General features: G+C 38.1%; 2 long non-coding RNA genes across 2 annotated transcripts; both read left to right on the top strand.

The window, feature by feature from the left end:
- The first annotated feature begins 741 nt into the window (after positions 1 to 741).
- On the top strand, positions 742 to 2,967 carry LOC141634220 (uncharacterized). The gene is made up of 2 exons (XR_012538974.1): positions 742 to 2,426; positions 2,538 to 2,967. It is a non-coding gene; the product is annotated as an uncharacterized LOC141634220 (long non-coding RNA).
- A 956-nt stretch (positions 2,968 to 3,923) lies between these two features.
- On the top strand, positions 3,924 to 5,290 carry LOC141627574 (uncharacterized). The gene is made up of 2 exons (XR_012537051.1): positions 3,924 to 4,510; positions 4,610 to 5,290. It is a non-coding gene; the product is annotated as an uncharacterized LOC141627574 (long non-coding RNA).
- Positions 5,291 to 5,720: the final 430 nt, after the last annotated feature.

Raw genomic sequence — 5,720 nt, forward strand, 5'->3', positions numbered from 1 at the left:
GGGAAACCGAGATGGTAACAGTCTCTCATGCTAGGGTCGTCCTAGTAAGATACCTTGGTATGTGGGGGTGTTATAAAGTGGTATCAGAGCGACGATTCTGGAACCTAAAACCAATGAACCTAATGAACATAGGGAGTCTAAATAAAATGAATCCGGGGAGAGTTGTTTGGAGCTACCGCAAAGACTTGGGAGACGTCCCGAAGTCGCATTGAGGCCCTTACAATTTCTAGTCGGTCAACATGGGGGTGTCTTGGGAATCGTTGTTTGTTTAAAGTAATGTGTGTTGTACTTGTAACTGTGATTTTTGTGAAGTTGTTGGATGAAATGAGAAAGTAATGTGTGTTGTACTTGTTCCTTTAAGTATATGTTGGATTAAGTATATTTTTGGGTTGAATGGAAGTGATTGGAGTATATGTAATGTGATGTGGGGTATGTCTATATGATCATGATGATGTTAACGTTCTGTTTGTTAGTAGTAGCATGTGATTAAGGTCATGCATATATATATATATATATATATATATATATATATATATATATATATATATATATATATATATATATATATATATATATATATATATATATAGGGGCGGGTCGATTTAACTAAAGTTCCGTATTTAACCGTATTTAACTAACTTAAACAAGAGCTGCTCAAACAAAATAAAGAGCTACCGGGCCCACCAAACATAAACATACTGACATTTTGCGCATAACCTTGTCCTCAACCCTTGACCTTTCAACTTTATATATACTTTCCCTAGATGATGCTTGAACGCCGGCGACGCTGCCGTACTCCGACGCCGACTATTACTTTGTCGACGATCTTGCCTTCCTCCTCCCCAAACACCAATCCATTGCTCCCGCGACTCACTCCATCATACTCTACTTGCCGTCGATTAATGGTGTTCCCATCACACCTATTTAATGATTTTAACAAACTCGATTAAGACAAGTACCCCATTTTATCACCGCCGTTTCACCTTCACGTAATCTCCCTACTGACTAAGCTACCATCAACGACCACCCGCGACGTCCTTGTTCATCCGATGCCTGATCGTGGCCTTGGAGATGTATGTTGTTGTGTATTGTTGTGGCAGTTGATGTTCGCGGTCTTAGGTGACCGATTACGTCGCCGGTGATGTCGCTGATACAAGTTCAAGTGGCTACCGGGGCTGATGACGGGGACGAGGCTGATTGTGAGGTTAGTTCAGGGATTGTGATAGTGTTGGTGTTGGTGTTAGTGGCGGTGGCTAATGGTAGCGGTGGTGGTGGTTATGTGGGTAGTCGTAGTTGATATTCAGATCATGGATACACAAAATATCAGCCTGAATACACATGGTATTACTACTGGAAACACAAATCGATTTGTGTATTTGATAATAATACCATATGTATCCGTTAATAATACCGTGTGTATCTCTTGTATCTGGTACTTTTTAACATGAGTTCCATGGTTTAGTTAAAGCTTATTTTAGTTGAGGAAGTAGACATATTTTAATACATGTACAAAGATGAGTAGATGGGTGGTTTAATACGGAGTTCAACTATTGTCAAACATTCCTTGGATCTTCATGGTTGATTGAGTCATATGTCGTCTGGTCAATATAATGTAGGTTTGTTCACTTGTGAGTTTTTGCAACTATTAATTATTGTAGATGTTTTGTGGAACATACCAACACTTCATAATATTCAATGTGAGTTGCTCTATATGACTATATCCATGATTTATCGTTTTATATTGTATCATTCATTCCTGCTCCTGCCTACTGTTTAGTTAATTTTATAAGAACTTAATTAATGAGTTTTGGTTGTACTAATTTTCCCCTTTATGTTCTCAATAGGACTTGGGGGAGAATTGTGTTGTGGTATGCTATTAATTGCCTGAATGTCAACTACTACTTTGTTAGAATGAAAATGCTGTGACCTTTAGCCAAGGCGGATTTTAGGTTTTAGCTTCGTCGATTTCTAAATTATATAAAAACCCGACTTTCATTTACATCCACTTTCACTTTGATTTTTCTGTTTTGTCCAAATGAAAGTTAAAATCGGGTATTGTATCGTAATGTATTTAATCAATTGAATGGACAAAGCGTAGCTTAGAACCATGGATGTGTTGTTTTCAATTAGTAGTCATTATGCTATTCGTTGCAGTGCTTGACGCCTTGACAGTAGTAAATTGTTGAATCTTAGCTTAATTAAAAAGATGGAATGTCGTAGTACAGTCTATTTTTGTTGGCTGGACATAAATTTTCTTGAAGGGTTTGCTAATATTTTCCATCAATTTATTTGGTAAGGCATGGGATGGACACTTTGGGAAGATCATTAGAAATGGACACGATGAAAATTCTTGCACATCCAAAATATGGTGTGGAAAATGCGTGTGAGATACAATGTTCGAAATTAAGGGTTCTCAATCTCGAAAGGTAATCGACTCTCTGGAGGCTTTATAACATCTGTGGATTTCTATTATCTTTACGCCAATTTGCGCTTTTGGATTATATTAATCCTCTTGACGTCGATAAAACCAATTGCAGGATGGTAGAAATCAGCAGATAGTGTCGGATCAGTTTTTTGTTACTGTCGACAACTGCAGTAGACCTTCAGTAGTAGGAGCATCATCGGAATAAAATGCAATTAAACCTGAAACAACTGAAGGTGAACCCGAGTTCCAGGTCACAGCATTTTCATTCTAGATATGTGTATCTAGCTAGGTAAAGAAGTGTATATAGCTTGCCAGAAATGTGTATCTATTAAGGTAAAAGACTTGTATCTAGTAATCTAAAGAAGTGTATCTAGCTTGATAAAGATGTGTATCTAGCAAGTCGAAAAAGTGTATCTAGCTTATAATAGATGTGTATCTATGAAGATAAACGTGTGTATCTAGCTTGACAGAGATGTGTATCTATGAAGATAAACATGTGTATCTAGCTTTATGATTTTGTTTAATGTAATTTGTTTTATCTAGTAGTTTCTCGTACATTAACAGTGTGTAACGAGCGTATTGCATTCAAGTACTTGAAAGTTGAAATGATGGAATGAATGAAACACTTGGTAAATGTTGGGAGTAACCTACGCTGATCACATTTATTGAGACTATGATATTGTTCTTTTGCTTGATTTTGTTTTTGGTTTTATTTTAAATTAATTATCGTTAATGTGTAGATGTAGTGTGGAAATAAAGTTGCTAGTTTGCTTGTATCTAATAGTTTAATTAAAAGTGTATCTAGCAAGGTTAATGTGTGTATTTAACAAGGTAAATGTTTGTATATAGCAATCTTTAGGTGTGTATCTTGCTTGTCAGAGATGTGTATCTAACAATGTAAATGAGTGTAACTAGCTTACCAAAGATGTGTATCTAACAATGTAAATGAGTGTAACTAGCTTACCAAAGATGTGTATCTAACAATGTAAATGAGTGTAACTAGCTTACCAGAGATGTGTATCTAGTAAGGTAAAGGTATGTATCTAGTAATTTAAAAGAGTGTATCTAGCTAGCTCAAAGCTTTGTATCTAACAATTTAAGGAAATGTATCTAACTAGCTAAAAGTATGTATTTAGTAACTTTAATGAGTGTATGTAATCCCCTTTGTTAGTAATACTCTGTTTTGTTTGATTGAAATATTACTACATCAAATAATGGCTAAAGGGTGGGGGGGTTTGTACAATGACGATTATCGTGTGCATGCAGCTTCGCTATATTCCAAGAATATAAGTGCATTATGAACGTCGCTCCTTCATTCCAGCAAATAACACCATCTGATGGTTTCCCTTACAAGTGCATCAATAGGATCAACACATTTCTTGCGTAAAGGATCGTCATGAGGTAACAGTCCACACATTTCATGAGAAGAGATGATGACCATGTTCACCGCCCTAACTAACAATACTTGAACCGTAACTCTTAACAGATTTCGAGCTTTTTAATGTGTCATTTTGCTTTATTTTATCATAATTATATCCTAAGAATAACAAGTCTTTGGCTAGAGATGAAAACATTGTAAATCATCTATATCCGGAAGTAAATCGACCGGCAAGAAACCTTTCAGTTTCAGAATTCAGTCTAATGACTCATGAGCAAGCTCATGGTTAGAACTTAGAAGCATTCATATCCCTTTTATGAAAAGCAAAATAGAGACAATTATTTCGATTTTAGGAGCAGATATATGAGCGGAAAAGTTTTTTTGGGAACTATATCATTTACTTCACTTTGTTGCATCAAGTTGGTTAATCTGTATAGATTTAAGCATACCCGTGGGTAGAATTAGTTCTAGAGATGGATTCCGAGAATGGTGGACAACCGGCTTATTACCTATATTACGTTCACACTTCACTTTGGCTGTGGGTTTCGTATGTCTCATGTTTGACATGACACAAACTCTTCTATTTATGCTAAAAGCATGGAATTATTTCACAAAGTAGCATACTTTTGCTAAATCCGATTCTTTCCACTTGTTTAGAAGGATGCTGACCCTGTGTGCGAGAATTGTGGGCTGGAGTTCGATTCAAGGTAATTTCGAGAATTTTGCGCCTCACTAGTTAGATGTCTAATGTATTCCGTAATTATTCAGATCTGTCAGGTGCTTATGTGTTTGCCATCTTGTGACAGAAACCAACTCTATAAGCATTTAAGTGACACGGGCCATGCCTCAATGAAGAATAGGTGATCGACAGAAATAAGCACCACAAGAATGTAGGAAAAAACCATCTGCTTATTCTTTAAATAGGCGAATTCATCCTCAGTCTGGACGATGTGTAAAATATGGCTTTGGAGCTAATCAGTCTGACAGCTGCAAGAATTTTCGGTTCTTTAGCACTTGACAGCAAGATATTATGTACACGCCTACGTGGCTACGCTTCCATGTATTTAAGCATACTGAAACCACTGAACTGTCCAGTGGGGTTTTGTATTTAAGCATACTGAAACCACTGTATTTAAGCATCCTTCTATGTCTTTTCTGTCCAAGGCTTGTATTTCAGGAATGACAGTGTGTTCCATGGTTGCTTTATCAGGCAGAATCACCTCAAATCACATGTATGTGATGTATCCACCAACTACCACAGTCAATACCACCCTTCAGCGCCACCCACCACCACCCTTCACTGCCACCACCGCTAGCAACCACCGCTACATATCCCTACCCTCACAACAACACTCCAGACCACAAGTCGTTGCCGGCGGCCACCCAGACCATGCCGGTGACATCTCAAACCACCATCATGACGCCGAGGAGGAGCCCGCCACTATCGTCACCCCCATTCTCATATCCAGAACCACGCCTACTCCTACTTATCCTTACCTGAAATCATTCACCACCAACACTTGATTCACCACAAATCGACCACCACCGACAATTTTTGCCCACTATGCCCAATAAGTAATCCTTTTATTTAATTTTAACTAAAGATCTACGAAAATAGATTTGAATTAGGCCTACCATTTTATTTCATTTTAATTGAAGAACCAAGCACTATGCATCCACTCCGACGATAACAGATCTGATTGAGCCATCGTCGGCCACTCAAAATCTTCTCTTATAAATCACGCCTATGAATTTGTACTCCACCGTCGGTGGCGGCGGCTGCTATTAATCGATGGTCTTCGACGGCGTCATCTGAAAGGCCCGACGGTGCTCGGCACAGCTGGTACGCCGGATGTCGAATAAGTAGATGGTAGTGACGATTAGGTGTGGCCGGAGTTCCGTGGTCGCCGGCGAGAT

Source organism: Silene latifolia, chromosome Y (genome assembly GCF_048544455.1).
Source record: "Silene latifolia isolate original U9 population chromosome Y, ASM4854445v1, whole genome shotgun sequence".
NCBI lineage: Eukaryota > Viridiplantae > Streptophyta > Magnoliopsida > Caryophyllales > Caryophyllaceae > Silene > Silene latifolia.